The sequence below is a fragment of the Ailuropoda melanoleuca genome, chromosome 15 (assembly GCF_002007445.2).
Source record: "Ailuropoda melanoleuca isolate Jingjing chromosome 15, ASM200744v2, whole genome shotgun sequence".
Classification (NCBI taxonomy): Eukaryota; Metazoa; Chordata; class Mammalia; order Carnivora; family Ursidae; genus Ailuropoda; species Ailuropoda melanoleuca.
In genome coordinates this window covers 49,286,565-49,296,867 of record NC_048232.1, presented here as the reverse complement: position 1 = coordinate 49,296,867, position 10,303 = coordinate 49,286,565, and positions in this window count along the sequence as shown.

Genomic DNA, 10,303 nt, shown 5'->3' with positions numbered 1-10,303 from the left:
TGGATCATTCAAGTTAATTAATATTGAGTGGTAAATGCTGCTAAAAATTCAGGGCTTCATGTATGGCAGGATTTAATTTATCATTACTCTGGGGTTAGGTTGGTAGATTAGCATGCACTGGGACATGTTATTCACAATGATGAAGTGAATGAAATGAGCTGGAAGATAGGAATGTTATTACCATAGAATGTTATTTTAGCATGCCTGTAAACATAGTTGGTCTCAGCTTCACTTTACTAAGTCTATGGGGATCTTTGCTCTTGATGTGTATATAAAAAGTATCTTCTGTGTGACCAGGTCCTATTCTTTGAACTTGGGTTCCATTGTTCATGGAAAAGAGCACTGTACTAGGCCCACAGTCACATACAGAGACCATGGTGTGATGGTTAAGAGATCAGATGCCACAGAAGACTGCCTTGTGCTCTAACCTGGTTCCCCATTTAAACTAGCTGTGTGACCTTGGACAAATGCCTTAAACTTTTTAAGCTTCTGTAAAGTAAGGTGAATGATAGTACTTATTTAATAGGATTAAATGAGATAATGCATTTTTTATTCTGGACATAGTACCTGGAAATCAGAAAGTGTTCAATAAGTATTGGCTATTATATTACTGTTATTGTCTTTGGGAATAGAGTTTGAAAGAGGAGTGAGGCTAAAGAAAAGTAGAAGATGGTCAGAATTTGTGGACAGACATTTGACAAACTATCCTTACATTTATTCATGCTTTCACTGATATTTATTGAGCAATTACTTTGCACAATGTACTGTTTTATGCATTTGAGTTATGAAAGTAGACAAAACAAATATTTTCGCCCTTGTAGAACTTATGGTCTATTGGAGGGGGACAGTTAATAAGCAATAGACACAATAAATAAATAAATTATATAGTACATTAAAGGAAAGCGAAAGAAAGGAAAAAAGTAAAGCCCATACGAGGAATCAAGTGCATCAAGGGGTGGGGAGTGGAGCTAGGTTAAATTTAAGACTCTGCTCATAACCTAAGTGGGTTAACCCTCCTGTTCAGTCCATGAGTCTTTAAAATGACTGGGTTTGCTTCTACCAAGGGCACCAAACAGAAAACAAATACTGACTGAAAATTTACTCCATGCCTGGTACTGTTCTAAAACATCACATATAATACTTCAAAAAATCCTAACAGCAGGTAGACATTATTACTTTATCCATTTTATAGATTAGGGATCTGAGGAACAGAAAAGTTAAGTAAATTGCCAAAAATGACACAGTTGATCTGTATCAGAGCTATGATTCCTGCCCAACATTCTTTGCCGCTAAGCTATACCATCCCCACAAAGCAGTGAGTTGATCTCGGAATGTAGAGATCCTGACATCATTTCAGGCTGCTGGGACACCTGTGCCTTTCAAAATAACAAAGTTGCCTCGAATACAAATATATCCAGATCCCTACTTTTTTAGTCTAAATACTTTGAAGGTAAAATATTGTATAATAATTGCTTTACTTTAGTCATCCATTGATAGAAAAAATACAAACTGGTTAAAAGAGACTAAGTGACTATGAATTCAGTAGATCTTTCAAATTCATTGTTATTATTCCTCTCAACAGTCTCTACTTAGGTTTTTTTTATTCTAAGAACAGATATATAATCTGCTTGGTATACATACTGACACGGGAACTCTTTGCAGTAAACCTCCCCCCAGAGGATTATGACCAATAGGTAGGGCCTTTAAACTAAATTTTTAGTTGGATTTTTGTGGTTGCTTTCAACTGGGGATGGATGACATAGTCCGATAGGAGGGGAAAGACAGACTTTGTTTTCTTTTATATCCATTTTCTTATATGGAATCTTGTGAGTTTCTCTAAACAGGGATCCCAATTGAGAATTCTCTGATTCGAAGCTGTATCAGGCTAGAGGCCTTCCTACCAGCAAACTTGTAAGAAATATATAACATATGGTGTTAAAGACTAAGACTCCTAAGCAAGACTGTTCTGTGATTGTACCCTAGCCATTTAAGACTAGATAGGGCAGGGATGAGCCACAGATTCTTTTTCTATGAAATGGGAATTATCGTTACCAACGCCATCACCACCATCATCATCATCATCATCTCTTGGGATTATGGTGAGAAGTAAATGAGATATCGCAAATAAAATACTCATCCCAATACCTGGCACACACACAACATTCAATGAGTATTGTTGATCGTTATTAGTAAACAAATCAGTCATCAATGTTTTTAATATTTGTATGAAATGGACTTGCAGAATAAGGAGAAATGATAGCTGGCTTTGATTATGACTTTTTGCATTAGACATAGCAAAACCTTGGGTAACTAGCGATCAGATCTGTTTTCACTCTTAAGCATTCTGAATAGAAAGAAATAAAAAGAATAATTTGTGGCAGGGAAAAAAGCACTTTTAAACAACTGGCATGGAAATTGTGCAGAAGAACCAAAGGCCAATGTGCATGTGATTGGTCAGTTTTCTGACTAGAAGGAAAAGAAGGTAAAGAGTATGCTAAATAGTGATGTCTATCTGCAGAGAAGTCAAGGAAAACAAGAATCAGAAACAAAAAGAAGGAAGGAAGTGGGGGAGGGATGGAGGGAGGAAAAGAAACAGTAGGGAATAGTACGAGTGCTCATGATAGTGGGTCAGAGGCAGCTGGGTGACAGGTGGGAGGCATCCGGTGGGCTGGGGGGGGAGGGGGGATTGGAGCCAGTGATGAAGACAGAGATGACTAACGAGTGCTTCTGTTTGTCTGCTGTTTCATCAATCCTTGTGAGAATAGGCAGTGGGCATTTTCTCCTCCCTAGGTTGAGTAGTATCTGAAGATGAGGGGGTAGAATACACACACCTCTGTACTAATAGTGTGATTTTCTATTCAGTGTTTATCATGTGCCAGCTGTGCTTTTTGTATCACATAAAATAGATATCCCTATTTTATAGATGTAGAAACTGAAGCTTAAAGAGGTTAAGGTCACTTAGCAAATTAGGAGAAAAGACTCCAGAGTCTTTTACATATTTCTTCATTCCTTCATAACTTTTTTTTTTAAAGATTTTATTTGTTTATTTGACAGAGATAGAGACAGCCAGCGAGAGAGGGAACACAAGCAGGGGGAGTGAGAGGAAGAAGCAGGCTCACAGCAGAGGAGCCTGATGCAGGGCTCGATCCCACAACGCCAGGATCATGCCCTGAGCCGAAGGCAGACGCTTAACCACTGTGCCACCCAGGCGCCCCCATTCCTTCATAACTCTTGAAGCTTCAAATGTTCAACTCTTGTCATTATGTCATATAACTGAGATTCCTTGGAAATTTTAAAAACAGATATATTGCTTTTTTATTGTTCTGTTTGCCAGAGTGAACAATCCACTTTTTTTTTAGAGAAGCAAAGATAGGTATCAAATGCTACAAATCTGGCATTTGATAATTTTCAGTTAATTATGGATGGCATTTGTTTAACATTTAGACAATTTGAAAAGGAATTATTGTGTCTTAGCCGCATTAGCAACAAAGGTTTTTCTAAGCCCTTGGAACCATGAGTCAAGGTAAATAAAGGTCCCTTGATTAGAAAAGGGCACCAAAAAAGCTTTTGAAAAGTCGTTCAACTTGACTTTGACATTATATTCTTGGGAACTTGCCCAGTTTCAAGGTGAGGCTATTGAGACAGGAAGTACAAATGATAATACAAATTATGGGTTTCCAGTTAAATCCTCATGTAGAAGCTGAAACTCTAAGGGAAGTTAACTATGAACCTGAAAGATAAATTAAGCAAAAGTTAGAATTAAATTGTAACTTAAAATTCTCTAGTCTTTACATTAATCCTGTACAGAAAGTAAATGGCCCAAGTAATAAATGTATTTGCTTTGATCATTACCTAGCAAGTTGTCTTGTATACACTTTCAAAAACTTTGAGATACTGATGACATATTCATTAATTCCAGCCAAAGTCCACTGGTGTTAAAAATAAAACCGATTGCATATTACCTGGCTAATTTATGACATTTGTCTACCTAAACAATATTTTGAGGAACTGGTCCATTGTCACACAATACAAAGAACTATGGCATAAGAGGGAAAACATGCTGTCTATGAGGAAGAACAAACAGACAAATTCTGAGGTCCATTTTTTTTTTAAAGATTTTATTTATTTATTCGACAGAGATAGAGACAGCCAGCGAGAGAGGGAACACAAGCAGGGGGAGTGGGAGAGGAATAAGCAGGCTCATAGCGAAGGAGCCTGATGTGGGGCTCGATCCCATAATGCCGGGATCACGCCCTGAGCCGAAGGCAGATGCCCAACCGCTGTGCCACCCAGGCGCCCCTGAGGTCCAATTTTTATCTCCCTGTTGCTTCCAGTTTTATTTTTCAAGCACTACTCTTAACATTGCCTTCTGTTTCTGTTGACCAGACAAATGACACTGAGGAGCTTGGTGGAAAATTGGAGCAGAGAAAGGGGGGCATTTGGAAACAGGTGGGAGATGCTTGCCTCCAGTCAGTCCAGCTCCGTGTTACCTAATGAACAGAGCATGCTGCAGCCCATCCTCCCTCCTTTCCAAGTGGCTTTCAGAACAGTTAGTTTTGAAATGAGAGAGAATACCTTTCTTATACCCCAGTGGAATAAGGCTGTGTTTGAGATGCCAGGAGTGGATTCCTTTTTTCCCTCCACATGGCTAGAAGAGCAAGACTTTTTTTGTAAGCAGATAATTCAGCTCTGGTAGTCAGTTTGATTCAATTTGTGATGGGGCTAACTTCAATTTCCACATTCCAGAAGGAGGAGTTGCCCTTTTCACACTGAGGCAACAGACCATGATCCTGACTAGTTTTGTCATTTCTATGTAATTCAAGTGAGGGCTCAGACAACAATCCTTGAGTAATGCCTGCAAACACAAATAAATTTGTTCAACTGACCTCTATTACAGCAGGGAGCATCTGGGCCAGGAAATATTTAGCAGGTATAGGGTGTGTTTCTTTAATAAGTAGGTAATGAGTTAACTGGACTCAATGTCTGATGTCTACAGACACATTTCCCATCTACTTTGGGACATTTCAAGGCAAGGCTAGATGAAACTATGGGCAGATTGAAGATTTGTGGTGCTTTTTCCTTTGTTTATCCACTAGCTCATTCTTGTGAATCTATATGGAATGATGACTCCTTCCAGCATTACTAGATATTGTTTGGGTAGCAACTCAAGGTACGAAAAGACATCCAGAGCATTAAATATACCCATCCCACAGTGGCAGGCAGGCCAGAGACAGAAAGTTAGGATGTACAGTTCCCATCAACATTTGGAATGTTGAACGAGATCATGACCTGAGCCAAAACCAAGAGTTGGACGCTTAACCAACTGAACCACCCAGGTGCCCCAGAATGGATTTTTAAAAGAGCCCAATAACATGGGGTCTACAAGAAACTAATTTTAAATGTAATGCTATAGAAAGGGATTAAAATAAGCCAACCAAATAAAGAAAAGGTCTTTGTGAAACTTGATAAATAGAATTCTTATAGTTTCTCTTTGAAAATCTGGCTACAGATTGTGAAGCAAAATTGATTTCTATAATGCCTTTAATGGGGAAAGGGAATTTAGAGGGCGTATTTAGAAAACCAGGCCCCTTGGAGAAAGTAGAGATCAACTTTTGGCTGTCGATGGGCATGTGCAAATATATGCATTAAGACAGAAAGCCAGGAAGCAATGGCCATGTACACTAGGCTGTAGGACCTAAGGGCTAAAATAACCCTGATTTCTAGAGCAGGGAACTAATACTTATTTTAGAAAGCAGTTTAAAGACACTGAACTCGGGATGCCTGGGTGGCTCAGTTGGTTAAGTGTCTGCCTTCGGCTCAGGTCTTGATCCCAGCGTCCTGGGATTGAACCCCTGTATTGGGCTCTCTGCTCAATGGGGAGCCTGCTTCTCCCTCTGCCCCTCCCTCTGCTTGTGCTCTTTTTCTCTCTCTCCCTGGCAAATAAATAAATAACATCTTAGAAAAAAAAAAAAAGATGCTGGCCTCACATGCACTGGGTGTGAAAAAGTGCCGAGGCCTCTCCTAAGCCCGGCTGCCAAGAAATCTAACCAGGCGAGCCAGTCATCTTTCCAAGACCAGCCCTTTTTTAGGGCAAAAGAATGAGCCAGTATAATCACAGTCACCTGGAACTAACTGCAGACAGAGCTGCTTTTGTTCTCCAAATGAAATCTTCCAAAGGGGATGCATTACTTTCTAAACTCCCCTCCCTAGAAGGAAAATAGTCTTGTATAATATTTGCTGCCCTCTCTTGCTGTAATTTTCTGAAAAATGTCACTTGTGATTTTTGTGAACATGTAAAAATAAAGGCTAGTACCTCACTGTACCCTTCATTCTCTGACAACACTCATCTTTTGACCTCTTTTCATTAAATAGTGTGAGAGCTGAAGAAAGAACAGACACTTCCAATGGAATGGAGGTTCCGCCAGACTTAAAACCTTAGCTCTTTATTCCTTTTTTTAAGAAGTACGTCTCTGAAGTAACTTATCATTAAAAGAATTCCAAATCTTATGAAATTTGGTTGAACTCTTACTATTTCTGAAGCAAAGAACTGATCGCTTTTAGTGCTGCTATAAATATCATGGTTCAGTGGCCCAATTCTCCTGTTGTGTCTCCAGCAGGATCAAGTTCACTTCCCAGGGAGCTCTGTGCCCAGAGGGTAACAGGAGGGCAGCACGGAGGAGTATGTCTTCTCCATAGGTTCTGACAATGCTATTACACATCCAAAAGCTTTGCATCTGATAAAATCCACAGGTGACGTGCGTGTTGTTTGTTCCTCTGCCCAATATAAAAAGCTCTCCTTTAAATATAATACGAAACCCACCAGCTATGGGACATGTGCTTGAACTTTGTTCTTCTGGCACTTATAACAATATACTGACTTAGCTTTCTACCTGGGTCCCACCTGTGACCAACAGATGAGTTTCTGAGTTGACTGTGTAGGGTGAAATTCGCAGTTTGGGCTCTAAAACAGAGAAAAGTTAGGTAGTCTGAAGTTTTTATCCTGACTTCATTAGCAGTATGCTCCTATATTCTGAAACAATTGCAGTGAATTCAACATTAATTTGGTCCTAATTCTGGGTGGTTCCAGCTCAACTACTCAAGGCCATAGAAATGCAGAATAATGAATGTTCTGAAATCTGTTCATTTTTTTTAACATATCAAGCTCATTTTTGTTTAGCATAAAGATTTAGACCTCATATTCCCTTTTGATTTATCCTATCTTCTCTCTTTATCCTCAATTTTGAAAATACATATAACTGTTCTGCCACATAGCAGAAAGAACATGGGACTCTAAAATCAGAAAGATCCAGGATTGAATTTCAGTCTTGCCATGTAATTTTAGGCAAAATTTCAACCTCTTAAAATCCCCACTAACTCATTTATAAAAATGGAATAAATAGTGTGGCATGGAGGAGAGATAATAGTTTTAGAAGCAGAGGAAATGAGTTTCGATTCCAGTTCCTTAGCCTGTTGGAGCCAGAAAGGTGTTAGTATCCCCTTCATATGGTTGTAATGAGGATTAAGTGCTGTCTCTGCTTGTGAGTTCATAAGGGTTAAATGGAGTGGGTGTGTGAAAGTCTCCAGGACTATGCCTAGTGTACAGCCAGGACTGCATGAGTATTAATTTCCTTGTTCATTATCTGGGCAGTTAGTTGTGTAGAGGTCAAAAACTCCTTTGTTTTTCAGGAGCAAAGGACCTCTGCTCATATTGTCAATAAACGTTTGAATTAGAGGACCAGAACAAGTCAGGACACATTTATTGCCTTGCTCAATGGGAGTAGATTCTCTAGTGTCTTAATCTGTGTGGGCTACTATAACAAAATACCATAGACTGGGTGACATATAAACAACAGAAATTTATTTCTCAGTGTGGAGGCTGGGAAGTCCAAGATCAAGGTTCTGGCAGATCAGTGTCTGGTGAGAGCTCACTTCTAGTTTATAGCTGGCTGGTTTTTGTTTTGTTTTTTTTGTTTTTTTTTTGCTATGTCTTCATATGGTAGAAAGAACAAAGGACCTCTTTCTTAAGGGCACTAATCTTGTTCATGAGGGCTCCACTCAAAACCTAATCATCCAAAGCCCTCATCTCTAAATACCATTACATTGGGGATTCAGATTTCAACATATTGATTTTGGGGACACAAACATTCAGTCTATAGCATGCAGTAAAATCTTGGAAACATAGGAGAATACACATGATAAGTAGTTGTGGCTATTACCTTATAATACATAGTATGTTCACTGTAGAGTGTAATGCGCTGGGCAAAACTGCAACACAGCCTTTCCATCAGTCTCTGTACAGGCATCCAACCCTACCACTCTGGCACCATCCCTCTGGATGACTTTCTCCTATCAGAGACAGGCATTATTTAGTCACCTAAGTATGGCAAACATATGCCTATGTTTCCAGACTATATGGCCACCCTGTCATCACATGTTAGCATGTGAATAAGACAAAGGGCCCCACAGGCGAGTTTGCTCTGCTTTCTATGTTGCAGAAGTAACACGGGCATGGGAGCAGCCTGTTTTCCTGGAGCCTGGAGGGAGCAGGGTCTAGCCCTGACTGGTGTTTCCAGTGCAGCCGCTGAGAGGACCTGCCACTAAGAAATGCTTTCCCCGGTGCACCCAATTTCCATGTAATTCATGATTTTCTTTTTGTTTTTCCTTAGCTTGAATTACTGAGGTCTTATACAATAAATCCTGGGAGATGTTACAAATTCACTTCAATATTTAGAGGCTAGATGAAAAAGGATGAGGGATGATAAGAAGGATTAGCCAGTGAAGTGGAGAAATAGTAAGAGAGTGTGATGGTCCAGATCTAAGTGACAAATGAGTTTCAAGACGGGGGGATGATCAACTATGCCAGATACTGCTCAGGGGTCAGGTAAGATGAAGATTGAGAACTGAGTGTGGATTTGGCAACATGACCGTTAGCCTTGATAAGGGCAGTTATTGCTGTTGGGGCCAAAAGACTTGTAGGAGTGGAATTAAGAGAATGGGAGAAGAGAATTACAGACAACTCTGAGTTTTGCCATTCTTTTGTTTGTGTTGTTGCGTTCAGTGTAAGATAGTTTACTAAAATCATTATGTCTGTAGACATTCTATATGTAACATAGAATCAACGCTATCTCTGATCTCTATTTCCTTTAATTACTGCTTTAGAAAGAACACAGCGCTCAAGCCAACATATGGAAGCTAAAAGCCTAAATGACTTCTAAGGTCCCTCCCAACTGAATCATTGTGGAGCATTGCATTTCCCAGCACTTCCTGCCAGATTGTCCTTAGGACTGCTCTTATTTCTTTTATGCTTGTGAACGTGAGGCATAGTTTTTACAAAATCCCTTAGGTGTATGTTATGAGGATACAACAGAGCGAAGCAAGGGCTAAGTGACTCGACACAGTCACAGCTCGAAGAGAAGGCTTATCTCCAGGACAGGTATCCTAGGTGCCACTCCATTCTGCCTCACTAAATCCCATCCTATTAGGCCAACCTGAGGGGCGATAGCTCATAATGGCCTCGCTTTCCGCATGTAAAACCTACTCTAAGGATACCTTTTAAAGTGTGTCTTTATACACCTACCCAGGAGGTTACTCCACTTCCATGATTTCCCTGCTAAGAAAATTTTTTCTGCAGTTTTCTGGAAAACACTATTGAGGAGGCTGTCATTGAAAAATAATAAGTTTCCCCATCCATATTGTACCTGCTTATGTATATTTTCCCAAACACTTCAATCTTTCTCCCCACTGTATTTTTCTTATATCAGCTTTTCTAAATACAGTTCATGGCATTCTGTTTTATGTCATTATAAGCCTGACTGCTATGGAAAAGTGAGTCCTGCAGTGTAGGAAGCCTCATTATAATCGACAGATACATCTGTTTTCTGGAAACTGTGCATTCCACAGCAGCCCCAGCATATATGATTCTTAAATAATCTCTTTGTTTACTCCCCAAACAGAAGGCAGTCAAATCAACCAGTTGATTCTGCCAGGATTGCAGGAGGACTCCCATGCATTTTCCAACTTTCTTTTTTTTTTTTTGAGCTGCTGTTGTAAAAGTTTAGTGTGCTTTGGGATGTGTCATCTCTTATTTCTTAAGGGTCAACTGTGCTGAGAGAGAGAAGGTCAACCTAAATACTTCTCGGATTTCATTTCGGGAAATTCCGGGCCCCAGCTCAGCTTGTTCTTTACATGTCCACCTTTCCAGGCTAGCCCTCTGTTGTTGCAGCTGTTGCCGAGCACAGAGCCCATTTATTCACAATCAGCTGGAGCTTCCCGTAAGTGTTACCCAGATGCTTTTTCCTACTGC